The sequence below is a fragment of the Hylaeus volcanicus genome, chromosome 8 (genome assembly GCF_026283585.1).
Source record: "Hylaeus volcanicus isolate JK05 chromosome 8, UHH_iyHylVolc1.0_haploid, whole genome shotgun sequence".
NCBI lineage: Eukaryota > Metazoa > Arthropoda > Insecta > Hymenoptera > Colletidae > Hylaeus > Hylaeus volcanicus.
This window is the reverse complement of record NC_071983.1, coordinates 4,991,812-5,008,497: the sequence shown is the minus strand read 5'-3', so window position 1 is coordinate 5,008,497 and position 16,686 is coordinate 4,991,812. Positions and strand designations below refer to the sequence as shown.

Genomic DNA, 16,686 nt, shown 5'->3' with positions numbered 1-16,686 from the left:
TGATTTTGCCCCCATAATTGAGCGTTCTTTACGGAACACGTGCCTCGATGGTTAGCGGGAAGATAACCGTTCCTCTGGGGGAACTTTCCCAACGCACTATATTAGGTTACACCAGTACTCCATTTCGTTGAACGACAGTAATTCTTTATCCACTCCACCCCGGGGAAACGAACAGCTGACATCTGTCACATACATGTAGCGGGCCAGTTTTATTCATCTAGCTTTAATTTATGCCGTATTGTTTACGTCTAACGAAAGCATTTGGCACCGACGCGGATAAATAAATTGCAAAGACTCTTTCAATCGTTACAAGTTACGAACACGACTCGACGCTGAATTTAACGCGCATCGTTGGCAAATTCTTCCATTCGACTTGAAATTAATGCAAAACCAAGGATTCCATTTCCGACGAGATTCCAATGCCTACGCGATTGCGAGTAATTTCGTGAGGAAACCTTCCCTAGTTGATTAACGATCGACCTTTACCACGCAGCTGGTAAAAGTTTATTTGTTGCTCAATATTTCCTACATAATGGCGAGAACAACGCAGTCGGCTGAAGAAATGCAAAGCTGGGTTGATTTATCGTCCTAAACGGGCATACATCTTGTTTAATCGTGAATGTGAAAGCACGGGGTGATTATTAACTCCTACTGGTCACCGTTTTATGGTCAGTGGAAAGAAGGCGATGTCCGTCACGTTGGTCGTTCGTTAATCATCGCGTGATTTATCGCGCGTGTCGCGTGGATCATACTTTGGAAGATCTCCTCGTGTCGATAGAATCTACTCGTGTCGCGACGGCTTCGATCAATTTATAAGTCGAAGTGTTGCAAAAAGAGACCATGGAGAGAGCCTGTATTATATAATTATAATATTATATAAATGCAAGAAATCTCCATCGACCCTCGCCTCGATTCATCGGGGAACGTCTATTAAATTGATGAATTATCTTTCGGCTCGAACACTTGCCAAACGCATTATCGATGTACGAGGCGGTTGAATGGATGAAAGGCGCGCGCCAGAAGCGGAATATTAAACTAAAACGACGGGAAGTGAGTCAGCGTTACGCGCCGTATTACGTTGCGGAATTATGATGTAACGGGGCGAACCGAAACTTGTTTCGGCTTTTGTGTCGGATCCCCCCCCTTGCAACGGACGCCCCGCTGTTATGAATCTCCTTTAACAACGCCAATTTATCGCATTACGAGTTAAATTATTCAACGAAACACCCCACCTGAGATACGTAACTGCGGCAAGAACCGTGATTATACAAACAGTGTCGCAAATAAGGCGAAAGCAACGTTACCTTGCGTGGTTTTGCCGTGGTTGATCGGTGGTTCGAGTTCTGCACGGTGTCTGGTCTGAAAAACAGAAGAAAAATATTCTTCGTCAGATGAAAAATACATATTCCTCGACATACGTTTTGCGTAATGCCTCGGAACGCATTCTCTTACGTGATTTATTTTTGCTAGATATCGCGGAAAAAGCCTATCACGTATTCATAAGCCGTGCCCTGTAAAATTTGGAAGTAATAATATTGAAGTTAGCGGAGAAAGTAGAAACCAGAAATGAACCGAGTCACCGCGCTCGTGAAGCACTTTCACTGAACGCCGAACAGAATAGTGACATCAATAGTGATTCAGAGAAGCGCGAAATCGATTCGCCGCGGTTGTTACGGATCGACAACCCTCGTTTTCAACCGAAGAAACCATTGATCGGTTCGTATCGATGAATAAATAATAATTAGCGCAGCCTGTCGCGTGAAACCGCAGATGTTTTTTACAACGATTGCCTCACTTTCACTAGACGACTTGTGACAGGCACGAGATACCGTTTACTAGGAAAAGGGCACGCTCCGTTTAAGAAGCTGAAGATAAATCGAGTAGGTAAAATGTAACTCCAACTATTTCATTCGTGGCAATTCGAGTAGAAAAATGACTCGTCTAATCTGTCCGAGTTCACAGAAGGGAACGGTTTGGGAGGAATGTTCGAAGCGATTTCAATTAGAGCTTATCATAGCGCGGTCATCGTACCACGCGTTCAACGTTGATTAATTGGAAAAAATATCGGAAATGCTCAGGCAATGCCGACCCTGAACTAATAGAGCCGACCGTTATGCGTTATTAGTAAAGTTCATGGGTCAAAGTTCGAACGACCACGCGCGAGTTTCGCGTATGTCGGTCATGAATGTTTATATCGGTTGGCCGTGGAATTGACCCCGATGGACAGCCAGGATTTCAATAATACTCCACGCTTCCGTGTTTTGCCACAACATTTGCAAACATTTCACCAGTTTCCCCCCGATTTTTTCACCGTATCTTGCAATTTCGACTCGGTCTGCGAAACTCGTTCGAGTTTCGCGAAACGCGAGAGGGCTCGTGACTCGGTCACCCCCTTCGATCAGATACAATTTTTAAACCTACCAATCCGTTTCGTGGGAGGGGAGTAGGCAAGCAAGAAAAAACAGAGTCGATCGCAGACGTGCATCGACGTCGAAACGCAATCGCGACGCGCCGATGCGCCGGATCAGAAATAGCCGGAGCGGTAATAAAAGTTCTCGGAAGACGAACACGTCGGCTGTCACCAATTACGGAGCTGTATTGGACACGCAATGCCACGGACCGAAATATTGGGAGTAATTGCCGGCTAGGATCGTGTTACGCGGAATCGCGAACCTGCCCACGGATTAATCGGTGGGCACGCGATTCGTTTTCCATGTTCCGCTCGACGGGGAGAGACGAATAGTCACGATTCTTATGATTTCAAAGAAAGTGAGAGAGAGTCTCGATTAACGACAATTTTTTTCGAGAGAAAAGAATTCCGAGTATTATTTTGCACCGCGAGGCTGGGTTACTCGACCTGGAAAATTTTACCACGCGACGAATAACTGGGGAAGTCGTTTTCCTTTGTCGGAACCGAGCGACCTTCTCCTATATAAAAATGAACATTTCCGAGAAAGCGGAAGGCCTCGCTCTAATTTCCAATAAACCATGAAAATTTCCGTTCCGCTCGTCGCGTCTGTGCATTGTTTGAAATTGTGACGCGGCCGTCGATACGTGTTTGCTAAAGCTTCGGCTTAATGCACGTGCGAAGCACACCTTGGAAAGACGAGATTGCCGGTACAAGGCCGGACTTATCGTATGTAAAATTCGCAAATGGATCACCGTTGCGTTTCGACTTTTGTTCCGGTCGAGCGTTCCGAATTAGAACCCATTTCCACGGCTCGACGACGAGTGGCGCGCCACTGTTCGTTGGACTCTTTTTAAACGATAAGAGGAGGCGCCTGACCGAGGGGTGGATGCGAGAAAGAAGCCGAGAGGGTGGTATTGATCGCCGAAAACATTCGCTCTCGACGACCGAGTTTTTTCCACGTCGACAAGAAGAGCGAGAAAGGCGGAAAAATAGTCGAGCGACGGGTCGCAATTTTTGCATGCACGCTTCCGCGGGAAAAACGGTGGAAAAATAGGGGGTGGCGGTGGTGATCTCGTTACCGAGCCGAGTTATCTCATCCCTAGGAAACATCCCTGTAACGAGCATAACGAGATACAATTACGTGCGTCCAGATATCGTATGGTTCTTGCCTCGTGTCGCGACAGTGGTATATTTCACAATCACCTCCTGTTTTCCCTGTTAAGTGTCCTTTCTCGTTAGCGGTATTACACGTAACAGGTGTTGAAACGACCGACGGTTTTTACGTTTCTCGTACAATGAATTCAACGAGTATTTTAACCGAAGATAGCGGTTACTTCCTGCTTCTATTTCTAATACAATCAGTCCCATGAATATTCATACCCTCTATGTGATTTCAAAGAAATTTGTTTGAATTAAATGGTACGTTTGATGTTTCCAGGTGTATAAATATGTTGATGTATTTATAAATATATGCATGTATATGTTTGTTCGTATGCATAATTATAATGAAAAATTCATTTGGTAATATCAAAACTATTATTAAATTTAGTCAAACTTCTTCAATAGACGTAGAGAATACGAATATTAATGTGACTGTATGTCGCATATTATTATGTACCAATTTGCCTAAAGATCAAACGAAAAACCGACGTCAAAGTATCTCAAATGCCACGATTTTGGCAACCCTCCTTTATTTCTCCTCGCCAGGCGTCGCGACTCGAATCGTGACGCCATTTTAAACCCGAACCATGGTCGCTTTCGTCCGTCCCACCCAGTAAACGAGAGTCCACGGATCGTTATCGCTCCCCCGTCCACCTCGAGCAGCCACCGTTTCCGATCGAGAGATCGTCCTGGACGCGGAGGATCTTCGGTGTCGCGCGGGGGCGTACGAGGGTTGATACTCCCAAGGACGCGTGACGGTGACGTCAGCGAAAAGAGGGTGGCGTGCTATTTTAACGGGCGCGACCCTGGATGATCGATCGACACGAATTAAACGGCAGTCGCAATCGAGGAACGGGCACAGAAATATTTTGTGCGCCGTCGCTACGACTGCGCTTTCCATCGTTGGTAATTTTGGATCGCGGCACACGCGAGGTCGTCGAACCCTGGGCGTGACTGAGGAGGGTAACTTTAACCACCAGAGTCGGGCGAACTTCTACTTCGCGCGCAATTGATCGACCGACTGATGGGGGGTGGAACGCGAGGGTTGCCGGGTGGCACCCGCCACTTACGTACATGTGCACACGTACGTCGCCGGGATTTATCTTCTGCGAGAGTCGTAGGGCCGTGGCTTGAAATTTCGCGCGGTACCGAATCCGGTTAAACTTCCTAAGTATTCCGTATCCAGGGCGTAATCTACGTCAGGGATCCTCAACGGGGCCATACGAGCCCGAAGCGTGCCAAATTGTACTTCCTGGAGAAATCTTGAAGAGAAACGGGAAGCCACAACTTCCAAGTGAACCACGAAAAATACCCCGAAACCTCTTAACACGGGTTGGCGTCTTCGCGTGTTGGTGTGTCACGCTTTACGTCGAGGGAATGCTGGCGTCGCCGGATGGGAAGCACGAGCCGCGTGGTGCGCGATCTGGATGCGTGGGAAACACGTATTGCCGCATGGTGCGTGGAATATAGTTTATATTAGGACACGCTCATGCCTCGGAAATTATTATTTTGTGTGCCGATCGATGCATTATTCGAACGACTTAACAGGCCATGCTTTATCGACGAAACGCTTAATGATACAAAGCGTGAAAATTTTATGAACAACGTTCCGGGGACTTTTATTAGACAGCCTTGAAACCACCCCTGTAACCCATAAAGAAAATACCACGTTGATATTATCTCGGTCTACCACCACATTGCGTCCTCTCGATGTCGCGCAGCCTTTGCAAACAACGTTCCTCGACGCGAATAGAAATAGCAAAACTATTCCAGAGAGACGAAATTATTGCCTCGGTTTCCGTATTTCCAGAATCTTGTTCTCCGAGATGAATAATTCTTCCCCAGGAGTTTACGCGGTATCGCGGTGTTATTTATTTCTCGCGTAATTCATAATTTCTCTGGGAACACAACGCGAACGGTAACACTGGGATGAACACACTGAGCGCTCCTCTCACGGCAGGCTTGTTAATCCACAACTTCATTAATATTAATACTTGAGCAGCGTGGATCGCGAGTTTACGTAAAAATTGTACTCGCGTTACACTGCTTTGTATACAGGCGCTCGGTTATTATATATATATATTAATCGTATACTTTCCACAGACTGCAACTAAATACGAAAAATGTTCTTTGAAATAAACGAAACCGCGAAGCGATCGATGTACCCTGAAATCCTGCAAGATTTCGATTTCCAGGTCTCCCCAAACTCATCGGAAGCCTTTCGAGGATCTTTCCAACCCTTCCCCGCGAAGACGCGGGCCAAGCCAGGTCGGAAGGCGGTTTGTAACGTGGGCGGAAAAGCTCAGATCAATATCAGGCGCGAATTGGAACGTTACGTCGTGAAAATCGACCCGTGACCTAGTGTGGACCCGCCCGTAGCTCGCAGCTGGTGGCGCCATCCGTAAGACCGTGCGGTCGCGTACACAGACCAGTGGTTCGTAACCTTTTTCACCTCTTTCGACCTAAATTCATTTATTTCAGTAAAAAAAAAAGAATATTCCTTAGCGTGCCTTGAATTATTAAAAGGAAAGAAAGGAAAATTAAAATTCAACGTTTGCAGCGCGGTAGTTAAGAATCACTGGCTCTAGAGGAGCACAGCGACGCGACTGTTAGGCTGAAAAGTAGCAGCGGAATTTTCGTCGTCCTGGTAGCGTGTAATCCTGCGCGATTCAAGCGACTTAATTCCGTCGACGGCCTTCTCCGTGTCCCTCCATTCGCACGCGGCTGGAGCAATTTACTGAATTTTCAGCCAAACTTCCTTGGACGTTTTTAATTCCCACGGACGGGAATTCCCATTCGTTTTGCGTAATCTTCCTTATTCCACGCCCCTTGAACAACCAAAAGATCGCGACGCCCATGGACGTCTCGGTAGACGTTTCACGGTAAAACGAGCCAAAGAGGTTCTCGAGGGTTGAAATTACCCTTCAATTTTACTTTACTAATGTAGCTTTAGGGCATTTACAGTCCTAGATAATCCGGAGAACAGAGCTTATTGGAAAACTTGGATGCAGATTCATTTCCATGGCAGAGTTCGTCCGGAAGTAGTAACAGTCTGTATGTGGTCAGACGAGAAGTAATTCAGACGGTGAACAGCAGCTGCCGTAAATCGAATTTGGTACATAAAATAGATATTATAACGAGATTTTACTCTTTCTAGAAACGGTTCAGTTAATCCTATAACTGTTTTTAGAAGTCAAACTTACCCGTGGTTTACGAAAGATTAATTCGTCAAATAAATGCAGGAGAGCTATTCGGAGTGAGAAATGGTCGCCGGCTAACCGAGGTAATAATTCAGTGAGTGAAAAATGTGTGTAAAAGATAGCCTGTGCTAATGTTTCCTTTTCGATCAATCTCATCGTGGCACCACCACCCAAAATACTGACCTCGTTTCTCGCGGTGCCCGAAGGGAGGAAAGTTCACCGCGGAACTTGCAACGATAGACCTGTGTGTATGTACGTATCGCGTAATGGGCCAGCGTGTTCCAGCTACTTATTGACACGTGGAACGGTCCGTGTGTGCGTTACGGTAACATATGTGTTAGGGGGGAAGCCTCCGTCGAGGATTACCAGTAGAGTAGAGGTAACATTAATTCCGAACGTGGTAGATTAGGAGGACACTCGCTAGGTTTCCCCTCTGCTGCATATTTTCCGTCGGTTCCTCCGACAACGATACGGATTATTTAACCTCTGCCTTTCCACGACGTTCGTTTTACAATATGAAATTCCATCTGTAAACAAAATCCGTTTTGATTTGTTTCAATCGTAATTCGATACTCACACACCGATAACGAATTAACGATATGCGAAGAAACAGCTCATTGATGTGCCGAAGCCCATGAATGAAGAAGCAGGTTCAGCTTTTAATTACAACACTAATGATTTATGATCGCGTCGGTTAGTGGCGTATCGCTTTGATTAATTATAATAGAACGCTATAGTGGGTATCGATCAAAATCCTGGAGCGCTTGAAGTAATTCAGGTATCATCGGTAAAACCTTCTCAATCGTTAGGACTGGATATGCCCGATAAGTAGATCCAGACGATCATATCCAGACACCGCGTACTATTAACTCAGCTTGTTAAAATTTGTTTGTAAAAGTATAGTAACTGGTTGAGCAAAAGAAGCTACACTTGGATCACTCAAACAACAAGGTTGCCGAACGGGGAATAATACAAACTAAGTAGATTACGACAGTCACGGCCAGACACCGCGTACAACCAAGTTCACTTGCTCGAAATGAAAGCTGCGCTGACACACTTACTGCGTCGGTTCATTCATACGCATTCCACGTGACTGGAACACGATGGAAACGTACCGATTCCTCGAAACTCGTTCTGGTCGAGCAAAAACAAACGTGATTCGTTTCAAGGTACGAGAAAGAAGAAAAACGTTCGACGTGATCAAAACGCGTACGGCACGTTCTTTCATCTGCTTTTTGCCGTCTGGACATCGATATTCTGACCCCTGATACACGACCTGTTTCAACCTCGAAGCTCCAAGAGAACATTCTCTTTGAACATTCTCTTTTCTACACCTTTTTCAAATAGCATCGACGCGACATGTAAACGTTACGATCAGATTCGCAAGTCTGTGTCGGTGTTTTAATACGAAATTGGAAAGTTATGAAGTACCAATATCAAACTTTCAGTACGAGCGTTCTTAGCACGTATGACCTAGAATATTTTTGTCTCGTCCTCATTGAAGTACTATTCTTATTTGGATAAATTTTATGTGAGATAACAACTCGAACTGAGCGCAGACGTTGCGTTTCTCGAAAGCAATTCGATGCAGCCGAAAGGAGGGCGTACCTTCTCGAAGATTTACTTCCGACGGCGAAGTATACGCATTACCGTCCAGAATTTATCGCCACCTGTATACGTTGTACTTCCCCATTGAATAATAGCGCATTCTCCGCGGCAAGCGAACTGGCGCGTGCACCGCGGCCATGCTAATTCCTTGTATAAATAAAGGACTTATCTCCGTGCCGCACTCGTTCTCCAGACGTTATGATATACTAACCTCATTAGCATCGAGGCGCTGCGGATAGGTACGGCTTCAATAACGGCGCCGCGCGGAGATCGATGATGCGGTTGAAAGGCGAACTTCGTTCTCGCTTTAATTTCGTTCATCGACCGGTTGTCAGTTCTTCCACGGTAGCGTGCGAGGGTATCTATCGATTCAAACTATCTCGATGCTAGCAAATCGATCATTCGGACCCGATGCATCCCTCGAAGGTATTCGTTCGAACCGGCAAACGCCGCGATACTCCAGGTTTCGTCCCTTCCGTCCACCAGATTCTGCTAAAGTATCGATCGACCGCGAAAATTCATATCGCCGCGATATCGCGTGTAATTAATAATCATGCATCGTCGTATCACGTCAGCTGCGTCTGTCATCAGCGTCACAGCGTCCCGTTAACTTCTCCCTGTTATTGACCAATAATACCAACGCTCCTATTAGCGTCGACCTGTCCCATTATCGCCAACTGTTCATTCCGCTATCGCTACGAACGCATCGTCGAGTCTTTCAGCGTGGCGCCGATCCACGACAGGTGTTCCCCGATAAATTTTCAGCCAAATATTTCTTTGGTCCCTAGTAAACTACCTCAGGGATCTCGAGCGATGCTTGCGTATGTTTTATTAATTTCCAGCCTGGAAATTAACAAGCACGGAAGACCGCGGTGGGTTTCGTGCGGCCGAGGCAGAATATCGGGGCCATAAATTCGCGCTGGTATTGGCGCACCAGGCTCTAAACGCGCTCGAAAATTATGGCTTGCCGGAAAATGCGATAGATGACGCCGAAACGAAAACGAAGCGCACGACCGAATATCGACCAATCGCGGGGTTCTTGTGTAACTTGTGCGGCCACTGATTGGAACGGGCGTGGGAGTATCGAATCGATTAGGTCGCCGATCGATTGTCGCACAGAGCGCTCTCGTCTCATTCCCAAAAACCCTCGACCAATGCTCCACTTTCGATGCCCGTGATTCCATCGACTCTGTCCTTACGCCTGCAACTTTTTTCACTCCTTTTTCTCAAGTTAGCATCCGCCATTTTCCTAATGCTTGCTGGAACACACCATCAACAAATGCAACGGAGGAAGCAACGGGATAGAAACGTCCAGCGACTACTGATTCAGGAAATTCAATTGTAATAATATTTCCATCGATTCTACTAAACAAATTTCCAACAATCACCGTTCCCAGAGATTCGATTTTAATAGTATTTCCAGCGAGATTGTTACCAAGCTTTTCCAACGACGACAACTCTTGGAAATTCAATTTTAACAGTATTTCCAGACCGCGGAGAAAAGATATCGTTGGAAGGTTCGCCAAGCATATTTGATTATCAAACATCGTGCTCGATGAAGAGGGTATTAACGTTCGCTCGGAAAACCACCATTTTTTCCAGCGTTACACAAACCTCCAGATTGAAGTTCGTAATTATTCCGAATGGCGGAGAAGAGTATCCGTGTCCGTTTCAGCCGATGTTTATTTAACAAAGAGCGGCTTCCGTTAATCCTGGATAACGGCGTCTCTCGCATTTATCCCAAAATTTCATTTGCTCTACCGTCCACGTTACAGTTTTCCATTTCCACTTGGCGCAATTATGGACTACGCGTTGGTGTTTTTCCCCGTGAATCTTTAATTCGTCGGCCGGCTCGACACCGAATATGCCAACGTGTGTCCGTTCGCCCGTTCGAGTCACAGGCCAATGGATCGAAAACAGCTCGTTTCCTATAATTGTACGGCAAACATTGCTTAATTACCTCCTCGAGCGGCTTTTAAAACGTGATTACATAACGTAAACGTTCCGGCAGTCGATGCTGTTGCTCGCTTAAGCGTTAAAAGCGAAGCCCGCATTGTCAATGGCGGAAGAATGGGGAAGGAGGAATATCAACGCACGGGAGAATCGTGAAAAAGGCTAATTGAACCGGCTCTAGTATTCTGTATTCTGTTCAATGACACCTCTAAGCTAGATACCCTGATGGCACCAGTGGAACGTCGAGGAACCATCTCGAACCAATTTGTTTCGTAGCGAAGCGAATCTGAACTCTGATTGAACGCGATCCAAAAGGATGACTCACCCCGTTCGAGATTCACGGTTCGAGGCCTTGCGTTTAATGTACCAGTCAAATATACTGTACGTGCGTTGACGCTAAATTAAACTGCGAGACGATGCCGAGGAATTGCCAAGAAACGAGGAATTCGACTATCTGGCTTTGACGGTTGAGCATTTCGGGGCGTCACGGTAAAGAATTACGTTTCTAATGCTTGATTCGTGTAACTAATGGAGTTTGATGCTTTGGAACACCAGCGAGGACTGCTTTAATTTTAACAAATGACGGTCGGTTCGTCGAGTAACGCTTTGATATTCGGTGAACAGTTCGGAGACTTGCTTCTTCAAACCTTCGCGATTCAAATTTACGAACAAATACAAGGGGAGTACGTCGCGTACGATGGTCGCGGTAATATCCACGATAATGGACACAGCGCGTGCTACCTTTAAGAGATAAATTTCGCGATAAGGTTGATAATTAACGCCGCTAATGGCCGTTATTATCCGCGGTATAAGGGAAAAACGTTCCAGAAATGCATGCAAATTCGAACCGCGAGCGCGTTAATCGTGTTGCATAGTACAACTTTTGCCGTTTACAGGAACGATAATGATGGGAGCACCGCGGTTACGTAATCGGATCCACTCGCTATCGTAAAAGGAACAGTCACGTAATTGAGGAAACGGCCTCTTCGCTTCGACACGCTGCGTTCCTTCTGGTTGATCATCTTCTGGGTCCGAAGGAACACCTTTTTCAATACTCGCGCAAGTGTTCCGAAGCTAAAAATATGAATTACTATTATTAATAGTGGTACGATCATAGATGTTGGTACCGCTAATCAATCGTAACAGTAGGTACAATAATAATCCCGTTGATTAGCGGCGCGATGAGGCGCGGTGTAGAAATAGGGGTGAAGTAAGTGGCATGAAAAGTCACGTGATTAGTAACGTAAAACGGTTAGTAAATAACAACTTTCTAGTTGATTATCGCGCAGCTCGTAATTATCGAAGCAGCGAAGAAGCGTGTTGCAGCGTTATTAAATTACGCGGACGTTATTAAATTATTCGGTTTGCTATTCGAGAAGATTACGAACAATGCAATAATCGCGATAATGTATCAGTGGCGCATCTGATATTGCATAACTGCGCACAGTTGCAATCGGAATAGCGTTAAAAGTGACTATGATATTTCGACACGGAACGCGTGTCATCCTCGCTCGAGAAAGAAACGAGCGGCGCTATTGTCTTTGAAACAATTACTCCAAACGCTTTCCTGTTTTTCGTCTACGCGATGAAATCGCAGAAATGCCGACTTACGTCGCGACAGAAAATTTCGTCGAGTCATTGTTCGTACTTTCCGGACGCATCGATTTACAGCTCGCTAGATTCGTTTCGGGATCTCCGTGTACAGAATAATATACAAACAAGATTTGCATAGATGTCGCATGTCTGCGCGAATCGTGCTTGTCGGTTATCTCGGCGCCGCGATTCAGCTTTGGAAACGAGTCGCGGAAAGAGCCGGAGAATATGGCCTGGCGCGTAATTGGGCGAAACAAGTTCAAACGTTCATTCTCCGCGTGCTAAGCGACATTCCGTGGCCTTTGGCGCACGGCAGAGACGAGGAACATCGTAATTTAGCTAAAAGGTTTGAATAACGAATTAACGATAAGCAAGGTGTACAATTATAGGTGTAAATTTCGCAAAATAATTTGTCGGCGTCGAACGGCGACGAAATGTTCGCAAACGTTGCCAACTATACTTTCGTTTGTTCAGGTTTCCACAAAGCGACAAAGTTCGCAGATTGCAGATAACCTTTGTAAATTGGAAAGGTTATCTGCTGACGGATAAAAAGTACTTTTATTCGAGTATTTAATTAACTAGATAACCTTTGTAAATTGATGTATTTAATTATGATACTTTAATATACAAAGGTTATCCGCCGCGAACTTTTAACACCCTTCGGAATGGAAGACAAAATACATAGGTACCGAGACGCAGTCGAAATCTTTTACGCGCAACATTTGTCTGCAATCGACAGCAGTTATAATATAAAATATACTCGGAAGAGAATTAGTAGCAAACTCGAAGTCCGTATGGTCTCGAGTGCTCACTTTCGGTGGGGGATCGCTCTAAGCGTGCAACGCTCGCGAACGTTTTGCAAACTTAATTGGCGAGCATCTCGCGACGGGTCAGACATCGTCGAAGAGATTGCATTGTAGGGGCTGCGCGTAAACAAAGATCGACTTTCCCTTCGTTTCGCAACGGGGGCTCGTTTCGGCTATCAACGGAGCCGATCGCGAACCGATCCGCACGGCGATATCGATTCGCAAGGATTCCGCGGTTCCATCGTTGCGAAATCGGCGCGCAGCTGCTGCGAACGCGCGCGATATATTTAAGCGAGGCGCTCTATTGGTAAACGAACCGGAATCTGGGACAGTTACAACACCTGTCGGCGAACAAACCGACTAGAGAGCCTTCGGAGCGAAATCATTCGTCGAGGCGAATGCCAAATTTTGCCCCGCTAATTCACCGAATGCTAGCTCCAATGGCGACGTGTCTCCTCGAGAAGAAATGAAGTCATGAATTATCCAACGATGCGCGTTCAATTTCTGAACATTTGTGGGATTGACTGCATATAAATCTTGGAGTAAATAAAATCGTATCGCAGCTGTATGTTCTCGCGCAGGACATTGCAGATGCATCTAACTTCCAGGTGTTAACTGACGTTGTTTGGTTCGTAGAGATCTGTCAAGTTCTGAGAAGAGCCTAATTGACTACGAGAGACAGACTTCGCCTAACTTGTACGAGAAGCGTTTCAAGTTATCAAACAAGGACGGAGGGATTCGCGACCGAGAAGGGAAGCGGCGTTTCGAAGCCATCATCTCGACGGCTAACGTCGTAAATAAAAAATGATGATCTTTTTACTCGTCGTTCGAGGATTTTGTTCACGTCTGGATGCAACTATTGCGCAACGCGGTACACGTGCCCTTTTATCGATAACGTTACGCGACGCGCATTGATTTAAAGCTGCACGGTTATGTAGACACCCAGGAACGGTTTGCTGGGGAACAATGTAAACTGTACGCGATACAAATTGCAGCTGTCAACGGAACCGCTCGTAAAGCACAAGTGACGATCCGATCTTCGCGCCTACTCGACGGCGAGTCAATATTTACGAGGCGTTTAACGCGAAAGGGCGAGGAATCGCGCGAATACGAACATGAAAATTCTATCGGACATCCTGCGCAGTGAGTTTTTACGGTCGAGTAAGCATCGAGACCTCTGACGTTACACGTACCGCGATACTTTATATTCTTTCAAAGTATACAGGTTATACTCGCGGATAAACAAAAAAGGCTATGACGTCCATAAAAGATCTTTATCAGGAAGCAGAGGTAATACTAAATAGCGTTCTAACAACATTGCACACAGGGACACGAATGTACACCGGAAAAGGAAATAGATCGACTCGTAAGCTCATCCAGACAAGGAGTGTTAAGACTTCCAAAAATGCAAAACATCTCAAGATTCAAATGCAAAACGTCTATGCTTCAACTAAATCATGCGAATCCCACAGTTATCCGTGACAAGCGACGTTTTACAAGCTCGCCTCTACGGTGACAACCGAGTGTAGCCCAAGTGCGAGTTAGGAGACCATTCGAGTCTCGAATATCGTGTTCCCAACACATACGACTAATCCGTGATGCAGGTAGACGATGCAGTTATCGGTTACGCCTCCAAACCCCGCCGATGCGTCGCTCGTTATCGTGTACAAAGCGTCTTATCGTAAATATTTCAGGCATCGCCGTGGACCTCTCCGCTTTATACAATCTCCCGAGCATCCGCGTTTCCTTATCGTCGCTTCCTTTGAGCTACCCACCGGATGCATCCCACATGTGCACTGGCTTCGAACGAACTCGTCCATACTACCAAAAACGCATCGGAGCTATGAGGGCCACGGACGCGACGATGCATCATCGACAAGACGAGGTGCAACGATGGTTACCCCGACTTATACGTTCTCGGTTCCCACAGACCTAACGACGCATAAAGCAGGTGCATTAGAAAGACATACTTTCGTGTTTACGTATCTGTTTCAAGGCTGGAAATCTTGGTCACCGAAGGGTCGATCGGACGTCGCGGTACCCGCACTGTTATGGTGGAACAAGTTAATTGAAAGCGTGCAATCCTACCAGCATCGAATCAACGCAGCATAGAGAGAACAACAGCAAACGAAAGAAGAGTTTAATTAATCGTCGACGTTTCGATACATAAAAAGCGAATACTGGAGTGTCGTTCCGACATTAAATCCAAACGCGCCATAAGAAGTTGTACATAGGACAAGGCTATAATTATGATTCAAACAGTCGCATGAACGACGGTACGAGCTGCTGATAGAAAGTAGCACACGTGCTGGCATGGACATAAAATCCCACGAGTTAATACGCTCTTCGATCAACGAGAATCAACAAGGGGGAAGCATGCGAAGAAAGCACGCGGTCCCAAGAATCGTGACCCGTCGATTAACCTAATTAATCCCTTGTCCGCGTGGAACGTTGTTCCAATAAACAAACAGAGGACAGCTCTAGTCCCGTATCACACATTGCAGCTAATCACAATTACCGCGGAGAATATCATCCCTTTCTCGATCGCGCCGTCCAAGTCCTACTTTACGTGTCCAGATCACGCGAATCCGACTCATAGACACCTGGACCAACTCCAGAACAAACTCCGCTAAAGATACTTGCCATTGATCACTCCAACTTCCACTGGGTCCTCGTCGAGCGACCCTGGGATACTCCCGTGACTCCGAACTGAACAACAGCCCCCGTCACTAAAGTCGTCACTATGTTACACCCCCAAACGCTTACGCGACAAGCTTTGGCGTGCTCGTGACTCGGGAGTAGCGTGCCGCTCGCGTCTCTTAGAGAGGTACACTCGTTTCGTTTTCCCTCGAGCCAGGCACATCGAAACGATTCACGATACACTCCACGGTCTCTACACCCCTGCCAACCTCTACCTGGCGTCTACCTAACGCGATCCTCTAACGGGCTGTATCAGCCGAGCACACACATACACGGGAACAACGGTGACGTAGGGCACCGTGCACGTGCGCGCGGTCGTATACACACCTGCACGTGTTACTCCTCGATGCGGCGGGACGAAACGGGGCCGGTTGCACCTGCAAACACGCGACCCGTCCCGTTTGCTTCTCACTGGTCGCCGCGATCACGGGTCACGGTTCACGGTCGCCGATCTCCTCGTCACTGCTCGCGAAGAACACCCCGCACGTCTTTTCCTCTATTATCCAGTGTCTCCGACCCTGTCAGCTAGCTGACTTCCGTATGCGAGTGTACTTGTGTATGTGTGTTTGTGTTTGCGTGTGTGTATGTGTGTACGCGTGTACAGAGGCAGCGTGGACGAATAGGTCACCAGCGTCTAGGGTGCGCGCGTGTTGTTGAGCCGACGACGTGCCGCCGCGACTCGGGCTGTCAGATCGGACGCGCGTCGACGCTGATTACGGGCGAGAAACGTGATTGCAAGCGGAGGAACGGGTAACACGCAGCTCGGTGTACCAGCGGAGACTGCCGGGTTCCCCTCGGTCTCGCCGAGTGCTGGCCGGTATAGTGGAAAGATATATAGAACGCTCGTAACGTGTGTATACACCGTTCCTGGATACAACGGAGCAGAGCGATGGAGGAGAGGGACCAGTGGCTCCGAACCGAGCGAGCGAGAACCACGCTCGGTGGGAAAGGAGAGGCTAGGATAGCGTGAAGCGTCAGGGGAGGGGAAGTGGCACGCTCTAGGCGCTGTGACGTAACTCGAGTCATCCTGGATGTACGTCCGCGAATGGAGGGGAGAAGAAGGGGAAGAGGACGAATGGTGGGGAGCCACGGATGCCGGGTGGGGGAGTGCAAGGGCGCGCTGGTGGGGGAAGAGTGAACGGAAGGAGGGGAGGATGGCGGTCATTAGTGCTACTGGGACACGGAAGCGAATCCTCGCTACACTCCCGACCCTCTCCGCGGCCCGTTTCGCGACCCGGCACCGGTAACCACCCAC

The 16,686-nt window shown here is 47.1% G+C and overlaps 1 protein-coding gene across 4 annotated transcripts in view; it reads right to left on the bottom strand.

Annotated features, from left to right (window-relative positions):
- LOC128880948 (protein Tob1-like) overlaps nucleotides 1–16,238 on the bottom strand; it is a 78,201-nt gene extending 61,963 nt beyond the window's left edge. For 2 of the 4 annotated variants that reach the window (XM_054131543.1, XM_054131541.1), the window contains exons 1-2: nucleotides 15,759–16,238; nucleotides 1,305–1,359 (exon numbers count right to left, since the gene is read on the bottom strand). The gene's annotated coding sequence lies outside the window, so the exon portion shown is untranslated. Of the gene's footprint in view, nucleotides 1–1,304; nucleotides 1,360–6,954; nucleotides 7,299–15,758 lie in introns of all 4 variants that reach the window. The other 2 variants (XM_054131544.1, XM_054131545.1) reach the window with 2 other exon arrangements.
- Between the last annotated feature and the right edge of the window lie 448 nt (nucleotides 16,239–16,686).